The sequence below is a fragment of the Peromyscus californicus genome, unplaced genomic scaffold (assembly GCF_007827085.1).
Source record: "Peromyscus californicus insignis strain IS unplaced genomic scaffold, ASM782708v3 Scaffold_9__1_contigs__length_137607984, whole genome shotgun sequence".
Classification (NCBI taxonomy): Eukaryota; Metazoa; Chordata; class Mammalia; order Rodentia; family Cricetidae; genus Peromyscus; species Peromyscus californicus.
In genome coordinates, this window is record NW_026294617.1 from 63,179,899 (window position 1) to 63,194,363 (window position 14,465).

General features: G+C 42.3%; 1 long non-coding RNA gene across 2 annotated transcripts in view; it reads right to left on the reverse strand.

Moving 5' to 3' along the window:
• Positions 1-3,812: 3,812 nt before the first annotated feature.
• The window catches only part of LOC128105239 (uncharacterized), a 99,773-nt gene continuing 89,120 nt past the window's right edge, over positions 3,813-14,465 (reverse strand). Inside the window, exons 3-5 of one of the 2 annotated variants that reach the window (XR_008216298.1) lie at positions 11,427-11,613; positions 9,100-9,225; positions 3,813-8,404 (exon numbers count right to left, since the gene is read on the reverse strand). This is a non-coding gene — a long non-coding RNA (uncharacterized LOC128105239). Of the gene's footprint in view, positions 8,405-9,099; positions 9,226-11,375; positions 11,614-14,465 lie in introns of both variants that reach the window. The other variant, XR_008216297.1, reaches the window with a different exon arrangement.

The window sequence follows — 14,465 nt, forward strand, 5'->3', positions numbered from 1 at the left end:
TACTCATCTCAGTATACAACGTAAGACAAGAAGCCAGTTACCAAAATTATAATTTGCTTCTGATTTTTTTCAAGCAGAAAATAATGTCGAGTAGTATCAAAGTTGACTCCATCAAACTTTGGAGGCAGAATTACAAAAAAAAAAAAAAATGAAGAGAGTTAGAAGTAAGGGGAAGGATTCAGGGATGGTGTCAAGATCAGATGATCCTTTTGATTTTCTTCCCCAGAATGCTTTGCAAGCTCTCCTGTGAGATGACAAAGCTACAAAAGAGATTGTAGATAAGGATCCTCAAATGACTAGGGGGCAATTGACACCCCTTAGGCAGATGAGACAGCACCTGTGTAATCCATGTGGATACCCAGATTTACCAAATATGAATCCATTCCACACCTACCACATGCCTAGCACATTGAGACGTGCCCAGAATATGAAAGAATTTAAATACACACAGTTCCTGCCCAAAGGGGAGTTCAGTCCAGTAATGGGTGAGTCAAGATAGATAGTAAGACAGACTGAGTCATTAGTAATGCAGTGGGGTGTGGGTAATAAGCTGACTGAGATTGCTCAAGTTTGGGTAACACAAGTTAGTTTATCACTCATGTTTGCAGGGCCAGAGAGGGGAGAGGATACCCACAGAACTCAGGGGCCAAGGTTCGCAGATATCCCACATCTCAAAAAATTATGAACCAAAATCCAACTTCAACAATCTCGTCTTCAATGGAAAGTATTTCTTCCTACGGCAAGTTTTGGGTTACCATGAAGATGATGTTTAAGGACAGATTCTTGCTATCACATACCTCCTTGAGCTCATGTAATCGCTGGTACCATTCATATATAAACCCCCAAAGAAGAAAGTGAACCCCATTTGAGGTGCACATACTGTCTTTTCCTCCCCACTCCACAGCTGCCGTGAGAACCTTGTAGCCCTTACTTTAGGGACCACAGGGGCTCTCCATACTCACCCTTTGGAAGGAGCCCTTGGCCTTCCTGACCTGAAGGGAAGCCTGGCAGGCCCTCAAGGGCAGGGTGTTCCCTGCTTCTCCATCTCAAGGAAAGACTGTACATTCCTCCACAGCCCTCAAAGTCAAGACTGAAAGGCTGGATAAACTGTCTTATCCCTGAGATACCTTCTAGATCGTTCTCCTTCCCTACTCTGCTACAGTGTGTTCATCTTGATCCACCATGCTTCCCAGATGCTCCCTTCATTCATCTAAAAGTCCAGCATTTGGTTCACTATCGCGAGTCCAAGCTCATACTGACGGGGTCTCAGAACTCTGTTCTAGCCTCTCAGATCTTTCACTTGCTTCTTCCGGGGAAGGGGATGATTCCAAGGCAGTAAGGGATTTTCATGGATAGTTTAGGTATCATCCTCATAAGTAGATCAATTATATCCCTAAAAAATACCTATTTTTATATGTGATCATTCCCCCTCTGAAGTATTTCACTTAAATTTTCTATTGTCTTCCCATAACCTCCTGCTCTGAGTTTTCTCCGGCACGCCTATCAGCCCCAAGTGTGCTCTCACACAGCCAGCTTCTGTCCTCCTATCTGGCCATTCATTCTCTCTCCTGCCCAGCCGGACTCCTATCACCTCTATCTAGAGGTGGGGGGCCCAGCTCTGTGCACAACCGCTTTTCCTCCTTTTCCACACTACACGATCCTGGTGAGCACAGCCAAGCACCAAACGGGTGAATCAGTGTGCCAACAGTAGTGAAAGCACAGTGGTAATAACTCTTAGTACGTCTATCAGCCACCGCGTGTTCTAGCTTGCTTCTCTGCTGCTCTCATAAACACCATGACCCAAAACAATGTGGGGAACGAAGAGTTGACTTCAGCTTAGAGTTTATAGTCCACCGTCAAAGGAAGCCGAGGCAGGAACTGAAGCAGAGGCCATGAAGGAATGCAGCTCACTGGCTTGCTCTCTATGGTTTGCTCAGCCTGCTTTCTTATACCACCCAGGACCACCTGCCCAGGGGTGGCACTGCCCACAGTGGGCTGGTTGTCTCAAAGTTATTTAGCCTGTCTTCTTCATTTGGTATATCCTAAGATCCTGTATATCTGAGCACAATGGCTTTATCCCAGGCAGAGACTGACTGAACAGGTACCCATGTTCAAAATCATCTTCAATTAGCACAAATATTTTTTGAGAAAGTAAGGAATCAAACTTATGTGTATGTACTTCAGATACATAATTCTGTATGCCAATATGCATATATAATTATGCATATATTCTTGTTCCCTCTAATATTCTTAATAAAATAAAGTAATATAGAATTAAATAATTTCCTTGGATTCTCTTATTGAAGTGTTAATCTCCTAATAACAATCCTTACCATCTTTTATCCATCAGATTTACTAATAAGAACATTTTCCCTAAAGATAGCTCTCAACAAAGAATTTTGTAAATGGATACTGAACATACTGAAAGATGCCAAAAATTACTGGTGGTGCAAACTACAGTAATGCAGATGAACCCTACAATGCAATACCATTTCCCATCCTGTAGTTGGTTTAATAAAAAAAAAAGATAAATAATAGCAAGTGTTGGCAAGTGTACCAATTACTTTTCTATTGCCATGCGTGATAAAGCACCACAACCCAAAGCATCTTATGGAAGAAGGAGTTTATTTAGGCTTATAGTTCTAGAGGAGAGTCTGTGATGGCAGGGAAGGAATGGCAACAGGTAGCCAAAGCAGAGAGCTGAGAGATCACATCTCCAACCACAAACACAAAGCAGAGAGTGATTTGCAAGTGGAACAAGGCTATAAGCACTCAAAGCTCATTCCCCAGTGGTGGGCTTCCCAGCAAGACTGTTCCTCCTAAAGGTTCCTAAACTCCCCAAACAGAACTACCAACCAGATGTTCAAATATCTGAGCTCATGGGGGACATTCTCATTCAAACCACCACAAGACTATGGAAAAACGGAAACCCTTTCTTTATGCTATTGGCAGGCCTATAAAATGATGCCATAATTTCTATAAACAATGTAGATTAATAGTTCAAAAAGTTGATTATACAGCTGTCATTTGACCTAGAAATTCTGTTCTTATGTCTGTATCCAATAGAAATGTATGCATATATGTATATACTTAACTCTAAAAACAACAATAAAAAATCTATATACAAGCTTCCCTACCCACATTACATAGTCAAAAACTGATGAGTGGATAAACAAACTATGGTATATATAAACAATAAAATAAATGAAGTATTGAGACATGCTATAGCATGGATAGATGCTGAAACTTATACTAAAAGAAAATAAAACCCAGGCATGATAGACCACACATTGTATTTTTCCTTTTACATGAATCATCCAAAAAAAAAAAGTTAAATCTACAAAACCAGAAAGGAGATAAGTGGCTACTGAAGGGTGATGGCTAATTTCCGGGCTTCTTTTGAGGATAGAGATGTTTTAAAGCAGATCATGGTATAATGGTTGCACAGCATGTGAATGTACTAAAACCACTGAACTACTTGTTTGCAGTGGGTGGACTGTATGGTATATGATTTATTTCAGCAAAAGTGTAACAAAAAATAGTCTTATCAAAGTGTCTGTCATTTACATGCTTATCTACAGGGGAAAGTGAGCGAACAAAGAAATTAAAGACAAGTGGTAGATTCTGCCTGCTTTTCTACTCCAATCGGTTGCTCTTTTGGGAAACAAATAAAGAAAGTGACACACAAGCCAACCATCCCTGTGGCACCAGTGACCACCAGAGCCATACGCCCACCCTACAGTGATTAGGAACAGGTCAGTCCCCTAGACCCCAGGGGCACATTCCTTGCCCCTCTCCCCAGCCAGGGGAGCCCCAGAGACTGGGCAGCAGCTTCTTCCCACCCCTACCCCCTCAACAACCATCCCCTGAGGCACCAGCGCATTGGGGCCATATGCCCCTTCCTGGACGAATTGGGAAGAAGAACCACGGGATCCAGAGGACCCACCTGAACCAATTGGAAGAAGAGTGACCCAGAGCACCACCTGTTCAGATTAAAGGAAGAAATGGGTAGATTGCAATGTAAAAACACATTTAACAATGTAAAGAAAAATACGGTACCAGAGCCTAGTGATCCTACAACAGCAAGACCTAAACATCCCAAAGCAGATGATCCAGAAGAAAATGACCTTAAAAACAACTTTATGAAGATGATAGAGACCCTAAAAGAGGAAATGAAAACTTCCCTTAAAGAAATGGAGGAAAAGATCAATAAAAAATTGGAAGAAAGCCGGGCGGTGGTGGCGCACGCCTTTAATCCCAGCACTCAGGAGGCAGAGGTAGGAGGATCTCTGTGAGTTCGAGGCCAGCCTGGTCTACAAAGTGAGTTCCAGGAAAGGCGCAAAACTACAGAGTAACCCTGTCTCGAAAAACCAAAAAAAAAAAAAAAATGGAAGAAATCTCTTAAAGAGAGTCAAGAAAACCGAGAAAAAAACAATCAAACAGGTGAAGGAAACAGTTCAAGACTTGAAAATTGAAATAGAAGCGATAAAGAAAACACAAACTGAGGGAATTCAGGAAAAAGAAAAATCTGAGTAAATGAACAGAAACTACAGAGGCAAATATAACCAACAGAATACAAGAAATGGAAGAGAGAATCTCGGGCATTGAGGCTACAATAGAGGAAATATTCATTCGTCAAAGAAAATGTTAAATCCAGCAAATTTTTAATACAAAACATCCAGGAAATCTGAGACACCATGGAAAGACCAAACATAAGAATAATAGGGATAGAAGAGGGGGGGAAATTCCAGCTCAAAGGCACAGAAAATATATTCAACAAAATTATAGAAGAAAACTATCCCAATCTAAAGAAAGACATGCCTATGATGGTACAAGAAGTGTACAGAACACCAAACAGACTAGGCCACACAAAAAAAGTCCCATTGCCACATAATAGTCAAAACACTAAACATACAGAATAAAGAAAGAATATTAAAAGCAGCAAAGGGAAAAGGTCAAGTAGCATATAAGGGCACACCTTCCAGAATTACACTCAACTTCTCAATAGAAACTCTGAAAGCCAGAAGGTCCTGGACAGACATTCTGTAGATACTAAGAGACCACAGATGCCAGCCCAGACTACTATACCCAGCAAAGCTTTCAATCACCATAGATGGAGAAAACAAGATATTTCATGACAAAACTAGACACTGAGGAAATCCAGACAATCATTAGGCCATGCTTAGAAAACCTGTACTCCACAAAATTGGAAAATGTAAAAGAAATGGACAAATTTTTGGAAAGGTACAAGATACCAAAATTAAATCAAGATCAGATAAACAATTTAAATAGACCTATATAACTCCTAAGGAAATAGAAGTAATCATCAAAAGTCTCCCAAGCAAAAAAAGCTCAGGGCCAGATGGCTTCAGCACAGAATTCTACCAGAATTTCAAAGAAAAGCTAATACCAATACTCCTGAAACTGTTATAAACAATAAAAACAGAAGGAACATTGCCAAACTTTTTACAAGGCTACAGTTACCCTGATACCCAAACCACATAAAGACACAACTACAAAAGAGACTTACAGATCAATCTCTCTCATGAACATTGATGCAAAAATACTCAATAAAATACTAGCAAACCAAATCCAAGAACACATCAAAAAAAAATCATCCACCATGATCAAGTAGGCTTCATCCCAGAGATGTAGGGATGGGTCAATATACAAAAATCTGTCGATGTAATACACCATAAAAACAAACTGAAAGAAAAAAAAACACATGATCATCTCATTAGATGCTGAAAAAGTCTCTGACAAAATCCAACACCCCTTCATGATAAAGGTCTTAGAGAGATCAGGGATACAAAGAACATAACTAAACATAATAAAGGCAATTTACAGCAAGCCGACAGCCAACATCAAACTAAACGGCAAGAAACTCAAAGTGATTCCACTAAAATCAGGAACAAGACAAGGCTGTCCATTCTCTCCATACCTATTCAATATAGTACTGGAAGTTCTAGCTAGGGCAATAAGACAACAAAAGGAGATCAAGGGAATGCAAATTGGAAAGGAAGAAGAAAGTGACACGCATAGCACCTGTCTTAGCTGTCGTTTCTCTTGCTTCGGAGAAACACCATGACCAAAAAGCAAGTTTGGAAGGAAAGTGTTCATTGGGCCTAGACTTCCATATTATAGTCCATCACTAAAAGAAGCCAGAGCAGGAACTCTAACAGGGTGGGAACCTGGAGGCAGGAGCTGATGCAGAAGCCATGGAGAGGTGTTGCTTTTTAGCTTGCTACGTCATGGCTTGGTCAGCCTGCTTTCTATAGAACCCAGGACCACCAGCCCAGGGTGGCACCACCCACAATGGGGTGGGCTCTCCTACATCAATCACTAATTAAGAAAATGACCTACAGGCTTGACTACAGCCTGATCTTATGGAGGCATTTTCTTAACTAAGGTTCCCTCCTATCAGATGACTATATTTTGTGTCAAGTTGACATAAGTATAGCCAACATAACACCCATCAAGGGCACTTTGAATTCTGCCTATAATAGTTCCTTTTTTCTCCACTTAGGATAAAACTTCGCACTAGATTTTAAGTTAAGTGGTAACATCTTGGTTGGTTTATTGAGTTTTGGTTCACACCCTTCACAGGGAGATGGTGTCAAGGGTAGAAAAAACACATCTGATCTAATTTACCAAATATTGAGAAAAAGATTCTGTGAGAGAGCATTCACCCTTCTGTAAGATCTCTTGTAAAATCCCATCTTCCCACTTGCAGAATATAGAAGCAGGTCACTACACAGACCTAAACTTCTTTGTAATTTCAAAATACTAAGGCTGCATCATAGAATTAAAAACACGAAATATAGACATAGATGTATGAAAAGTACCCAATATTATTAGCATCAGGAAATTGAATTAAAATTACAATGAGATACTGTCTCCAGTTTTAATAGTTATCAAAAAATTACAAATGCTGGAAAGAATGTGGGAAAGAGCAGTACTTCATACACAGTTGACAGGGAAGGAAATTAACCTGTCCATTCTAGAGAATAGGATGGAGGCTCTTCCAAATACTAGAATTGTGTATGTTCCAACTACACTACTTCTGAAGCAATCTTCATGGCAAAGGAGTACCTGTAAACCTGTGTACATCAAGGCACTCACTCTTCATAACAGCTAACATGGAATCAGCCAAGAGGACCAGCAGCAGATGAGCAGAAGAAGAAAATGAACTATATATAGATGCAGCTACATGGATATTACTCAACTATAAAACAAACAAAATCCTGTCATTTGCAGCAAAATGGGAGTGAAGCTGAAGGACATTGTATTAAATGAAATAAGTCACAGAAAAAGCTAAGTGTCACACATCCTCTCTCATAAACAGAAGTTCAGAACAGCCATATGAAGAACATTCATAAGTAGAGACTGGGAAATCTGGGTGGAGAAATTTAAGGGAAAAGATTTAATCAGGATGTGAAATAATACACTGAAACACATTAACACGTACAATTAATACACATTATCCGAACAAAGTAAGATATTTATTTCTCTAAAAGGACCATTGGCCAAAACTGAGAATAAAGAGAGAAATGAAGATTTCAGAGGTCCTCAAACAGACCCTCACCTGGGTTCCTCATCTAATGGGAGGTCCCCTACACTGAATCTTGTACCTGAAGCACATAGGGGCACTGGGATCCAATCACTGGTTTCCTCAGTGAACAAGCACAAAATTATTGTATGAAATCACCTGGTCTTCCCAGGTAGGAATTAGGATGGGTCCCTTTCTTCCAAATACTATGTTTTCTAAAAGAAATTTTTTAGGCCAAAGTAATACATTCCTTTTCCCCTTTAATAAGTGTAGACAAGAAGGGGTGGGCAAAATAGGAGAAGGGCTTTGGGGAAAGGATGGAATGTAAACTGGCTCCTTAGCTCTGGATCTGGGAAGCAAAATCGCAAGGGCTGGAAACCCATAGAGGCGGCGGTCCAAGGGGAAAGAGATCTGTAACAGAAGTCAGCAAAGGAAGGAACAAAAGTCTGAGGGGTTACCCAGAGTCTCAAACGGGGGACAGCAAGTGAAAAGTCAGGGAGCTGAGGCTGAGCTGAGGTAAAATGTACTTACTATTTTTAAAAGCCCGTTTTTGTTTTTTTTGAAGAGTTAGCTATCTAGACAAGGTACTAAAATATGTCAGCCCATAAAGCTGGGAGAGGGCTCTGCTGAGGAAGTGCACACAGAACAAGTGTGAATTCCTGAGTTCCAATCTCCAGCACTCATGTAAAAAAAAAAATGAAAGAAATAAAAAATAAAATAAATTTTTAAAAAACTGAGCTTTGCCACACAAGCCTGTAATCTTAGCATTGGTGGTGCAGAGACCAGAGGATCCCAGGAGCTAACTGGCCAGTCAGTCAGTGGAATCAGTGAGCTTCGGTTCAGTGAGGATCCTGTCTGAAAAGAAGAAAAAATAAAGATGTAGAATGATCAAGAAAAGACACTCAGGCTCCAAAGCTACACAAAGGGTTTTTTGAAACCCTGTCTCAAAAAAAAAAAAAAAAAAAAAAAGAAAAAGAAAAAGAAAGACACTTAACCTCTCAACCTCAGGCCTCCACACACACACAACACACACACACACACATGCACATACCCATACTAACAAGTACACTACATACAACACTCCTAATGCACACAAAATGTCTTTAAATATGTCAACACATTTATATTTCAGTGTTAGGCAATCATTGTCTGTCATTCTTAACCCCACATGATCTAGTCTCTGCCTTTAGCCCTCTGTATTGAATAAACCAGTTTTCAGAAGCAGCATGGGTTAGGTGATTAACAATGGTCACACAGTCTTCCCTCAAAACTTCAGCTGGCTTCTAGGAAATACATAAGAATTAGGCTTCCTTCTCACTGCATAAATATAATTTTACTGCAGTGTAAAAGCCCTCAACATCAACTGGCACATTTCAGCTCCAGTCCAGCAGCATTTAGGGCATTTATTTCTGCATGGAGAAGCAGAGGACCCAGTTTTACACTTTGAATTTCAGTTAATTCAAAAACAATAATAATAATAATAAAGACAACTGAAAAATCATACTATACCAAGTGCACTATTTGTAGACAGGTAGACAAGGGAACCTCACCTGGGGTTGTTATTATTCTTGTAGCTGCCATGGCTTAGAGATTTCTAGGATGATCTTTAATAAGATGTGAAGTCTGGTGTAGAGGATTGTATATAGAATGAGACCACTGTGAAGAATCCAAGCAATCTACACAAAACAAAGAAACAAAATAAACAGCCTCCCCCACCCTCAAGCGTTCAGCCTCTCAAACTGAATTTCCAGGAACATCTGCAGCTGGAGGTCTATTTCAAAATGCTTTCAAATGACTCTGTGACTTCCTTGGAAGACAGTCAGCAGTGCTAATCCCACACTGTCTTTCGAGGGACAGTCAGACTGTTATATCACTGTACCCACTCTGTTTGATCTAAACTGTACCTAGTGAGCAGATTTTATTACAAAGACACTGCAGAGGAACAGGAGAAGATAAAGGAACATATCGCATGGGTCAAGACAAATGCACAACCCTGGGACCAAACTGAAAATAATGCATTCCTGTCCACAGTACAGTGAAATATTCTCAACAATACCACGAAGATGTCTACTGTGTCTAATGTGGCCATTCTGGACAATACTATGAAGATGTCTACTGTGTCTAATGTGGCCATTCTGATACCTCGGGTCCCTTAAGGAAAACAGAATTTCCATTAGGTCCTACTATGTGCCACAAAAGTCCTATAAAGTACCTGATACACGTCATACTTTTCATCCCATTTTACTCAGGTAATCTTTTTTAAAATAATACTCTCATTAATTCTTTGAGAATCTTACACATGTATACAATGTATTTGTATTATATCCACTCCCCACCCCCCTTCCAATTACTCATTTAACCTTAATAACACCCTGGGAAATACAGTAAACACTCACTCAATTAGTGTTATGCTAATTGCTACTATAGAAAGGCAAGGCATAACCTCACTAAATAAATGCTTTGTTAGTGTTATTCAGTGCTCTGATACACATGGATTCTACCAAATACCCAAACGGGTTAATATGCAATAAGACTCTGAATTCATCATTTCCAGCATGGGCTAGCCATTGACCTCATTTGAATTCCTCTTAAAATTTGACTTTTCATATCCTTTTCTAAACTCATTTAAAGGTGTTTTCTGTTTTCTTTTAAGGTCCACTGAGCAGAAGAAACACTTGCAGAGGCTGAAGAGATGGCACAGTGGTTAAGAATGGGTGCCGCTCTTGCAGAAGACCTGAGTTCGACTCCCTGCACCCATGTTAGGAGGCTCACAACCTCCTGTAATTCCAACTTTAGGGGATCCGGCGCCCTCCTCTGGACTTCTGTGGTACCTGCACTCGCACATATACATATCCCCCACATACAACACACACACACACACACACACACACACACACACACACACACACATACACATAATTAAAAGTAAAATACAGTATTTTCAAAGAAACAATGGAGACTTAAAAACAAAATTCCACCAGAACAAAGGAGACAAACGCAGCACCCGAAATATATTCTACAAAAACGTCCAGTATTCGTAAACACATTCTTTAGTTTGACAGAGGAACCCCTTGACCAGATTTTTTTTAAAAAATTCTAATAACTGATTCACAGCCCCCCAAGCCTTTGATTTAATTGGTCAGGGATGAAGCCTGTGTAGCGGTGTTTTTAAGAACTCCCAGGTGGCTCTATTGTGCAGCTGAGGCCGAACAGCATGGACTGGGAACCCACCAGAGAGACACACAGTACATGGTGACTAGTGGGACGGTAATGACTGCTGGGACAGTAATGACTGCTGGGACAGGGTAGAGATCACTTCCACCCTTGCTTTCATCAGGTGGACCCTTGCATTGGATAGTATACAGACATGAAGAAAAAAAGCATTGACCACTGGAGAACAGAGAACAGTGCTACCGAAGGAAATGCCAAACAGAAAGGACAGTGTCGGGGGAAGAACAAGGAGTGCCCAAGGGACTTCACATTTGAATGGAGCAGGGACCCTGGACATGGGCAGGAAGGTGAGCTAGCCATGAGAGATCCAGAGACAGAACACTTGGAGGGGATTTCAAAAGCAATTTTTAAAAACAGACAATTTCTGAGCCAGGAAGTGATAGAATCCAAGTAACTGTCATCCCTGCATGTGGAGATGTGGAAAATTCCACCAGAAAAAAGCAATGGCTGGAGAAGGGAGCTGTGGAGGCCAGGGAAGTTAGTTAAGCAGTGGGATGGGGCTGAGGAAGGAGAGGTCAAAAGCACACACCACATCAGGACCAGGGCAGAAGGTCGAGGGTAGAGCTCAGCCCAGGGATGGAGGGAAGGGAGAGACCTGGATGGTAGGACATAGAAGAACCAAGGCCCCAGGACGGCTTAGGTGTACCAGTCAGCAACAGCATCAACAGGAACGAGTTCAGAAGGCAGATGGTGAGTTCCATTTCACATAATTCCAGCTTCAACTACCGCTGCGACTTCAGTTTGGAAATGTCCAGTCACATGTCTGAAGTTAGCAACTGGGATACAATGGACGTCTTCAGGGTGAAGGTGGAGACCTCGGTGCTGTGTCACAACTGTAAGTCAGTGTAAAAGAAAGGCGGCAAGTGGGTCTTTGAGGGGTCATAAAGAAGATAAGGACACACCTTTGAATAAAGGGGGCTTGTGAAAGAGACAAGGGAAAACACACAGAGCCAAGGACTGTTATAATACTGAATAAATGAGAAAAAACTCCCGAGGGCACGTGATAATCTGGATGGAAACAATTCAGAAATAACCATGTACAAAGACAAGTGGGGGGGGGAGTGGAGGGGGGAAGGGGTGATAAAACTGGTTATGCCCAAGTATTGGACATCGGTAACTGTGGTGGTTTGAATGAGAACGGCCCCCCACAAACTTATACATTCGAATGCTTGGTCCCCAGTTGGCGGATCTGTTCAGGAAGGATTAGAAGGTGTGGACTTGGAGGAGTCTCCAGTTCCAAGCCTGCCTCCCCAACCTGTTGCCAGCCTCCTCGCAATGATCATCATGGACTCTGACTAACCCCGAAACTGGAAGTCCCAGTCAACTTTCTCTACTACTCCAAGTTGCTTTAGTTATGGCGTCTCTCCACAAAAACTGAAAAGTAATTAGGACAGTGAAAAAAACAGTTGGAGCAAATGCAGCGTCTGTACCTGGGATGCGAGAGTGAGGCTCAGTGTGCGGAGGGTGGAGGTCAGGAAGAGAGAGACAAGAGGCGTGGGCCACGGGCGTCCAAGAAGGAAAGGGTGCTCAGATCAAGCAGCAAGGTAAAGCAGTGAGTGCCGCAGATAACGAACAGAGGCCTTGCCATGCCAGAGAGGAATAGGCTGGGGAGAGACGAAGTCATCCCTAAGAGGATGAGTCAAAGTGCAAGCCAAGGGTAGGAGGGGGATACAGTGAGGCTCCCCCGGGAAGAAAAGTGGGGTCGCTTTCCTGGAAATGGAAGGAACACGGGTAGGCCATAGACTTTTCCTCACTGTAACCGAACACCTGAGAAAAAACATTTAAAGGAGGAGACATGTATTTGGAGTCACACTTTCAAACTTTTCAGTCAACGATGGTGAGGAGGATGTGGCAGAGCAGAGAAGTTCTGTTCGCAGCAGCAAGAGGCACTAGCGAGGAAGAGGGCCGGGAGGGAAGAGCTCAGGGCATCCTCGAGCTCTCTCTTCAAGCAGTCTCTCAAACCTTCAGTGTCTAGCACCCTGGCAATCTCCACGGTGCCCTCAAAGCGTCCTGCACATTGCCCTGAAACCCAGCACCTGGCCTCTTTTGTTAATGGTCCTAATCTCTTCAGTAGCCACTTGACTCGGCCCCAACTTTGTAAGAGCTTTTTCTCTGGGCAAACTGCAATTTCACTGAACCTTTCCTCTCTGGTTTCTTCTCACAATTCTTACTGAAAACTCGGGGCTAAAAGCAGCCCACAATAACCATGCAGATGATGGATGGCCTTCACATTTCCTGTCCATTCAGTTACTCCATGGGCTTTAAGTTCAATCTCACACAAGCTCTCTAGGCAGGGACAGTATGGCCCTACTCAGTTCCCAGTGGAGTTCTCCTTCCCATTTGAAGGCTGATGAGTGTAGTCTTTTCCATTTTCATTCCTAGGAGCTGACAATCCTCTAGGTTCAACCAGATCTGTCCATTAGGCTCTGCTTACCACATTTTAGGGCTTCTCTAAACCACACCTCCAAGTTTCCCCAAATTCCTCCTGCAAACCAGCTCCAAAGCCTCCAGAGATGCATAGTCTGGATCTGTCGCTGCAGGGAGGCTGACATTCTGAGGTCAGTTTTCTGTGTTAGACTCTTAGTTTTTGTGACCAAATACTTAAAAGGGGCAATATGAAGAAAGGTATGCTTTGACTCAGGGTTTCAGAGAGCTCAGTCCTTCCCAGTAGAGGGAGGGAGCATGGAGGAACTGAGTGACTTTCATCATGGTGGCTACGATGTAATGAAAGCAAAAGAATGCCTGCTCTGCTATGTTCCTTTTTCTCCTTTGCTGCCATCCAGATCTCCAATCTATGATGTGGGCTACCCCACTCAGGGCAGACCCTCTCCTCTCAGCTAACCCTCCTTGGAAATACTGGCCCAAGCATGCCCAGAGGTGTGGTCTGCTAATTCTTTATCAACCACTATGACAGAGGGAAGATCAGAAAAAGATAGAAGGGGAAAAAGTAAGGAATTCCAAAAGTCTAATGACCTACAATGTGTTAGCAAGACAGAAAACAAGCACACTCTTATTCAAAATGTGGGAGAAGTAATATGAGCAGAGAGGAAACCTTTGCAGGGCTGGAGATCAAACTGAGATTCTAGTACTGACTCATTACATAAGTTAACCACTTGAAAGAACCAAGGGATGCAGGATGACACTGAGCTTAAAATCACCTCTTTAAAATCACCTCCAGCCCTCAGAAATCTGACTTTACAGGCTTCTTTCTGTGGTCCCTGCTCCCAAGAAGTCTTTGGCCAATGAACCTTTAGTTTAAGGTGTCAGGGTTTCCTAAAATCCTGAAAACCCCAGCTCCATTTCAGCTCAACTCGCTCTCCCTATTTGGCTCCCCGACTATTATTTTCAGTTACGAGTCTGCCTGGGCAGAGCAGACCGACTCTCCACTCAACCTGTGTCCTCCAACAAGTCATGTAATGTTGCTTTCTCAACCGGAAAACCCAGGGTCCCAATGAGGTGGCATTGCCTCCAGGACAAAGAGCCCTGGAGGATTAAGCAGCAAATGACTGAGCAATTTGCAGGGGTGAAGCCACAAGGAGGCACGATCATCCCTGCCTGGCTGGGCACAGTGCAGTTCAGCAAACACAAATGCATATTCGGGCCATCCCAGGTGCCAGAGACCAGAGCTGGCCAAATGAAGCAGAAGCAGAAGACAAAAGAAAATTCCTCAACAAAACAGGGCAGG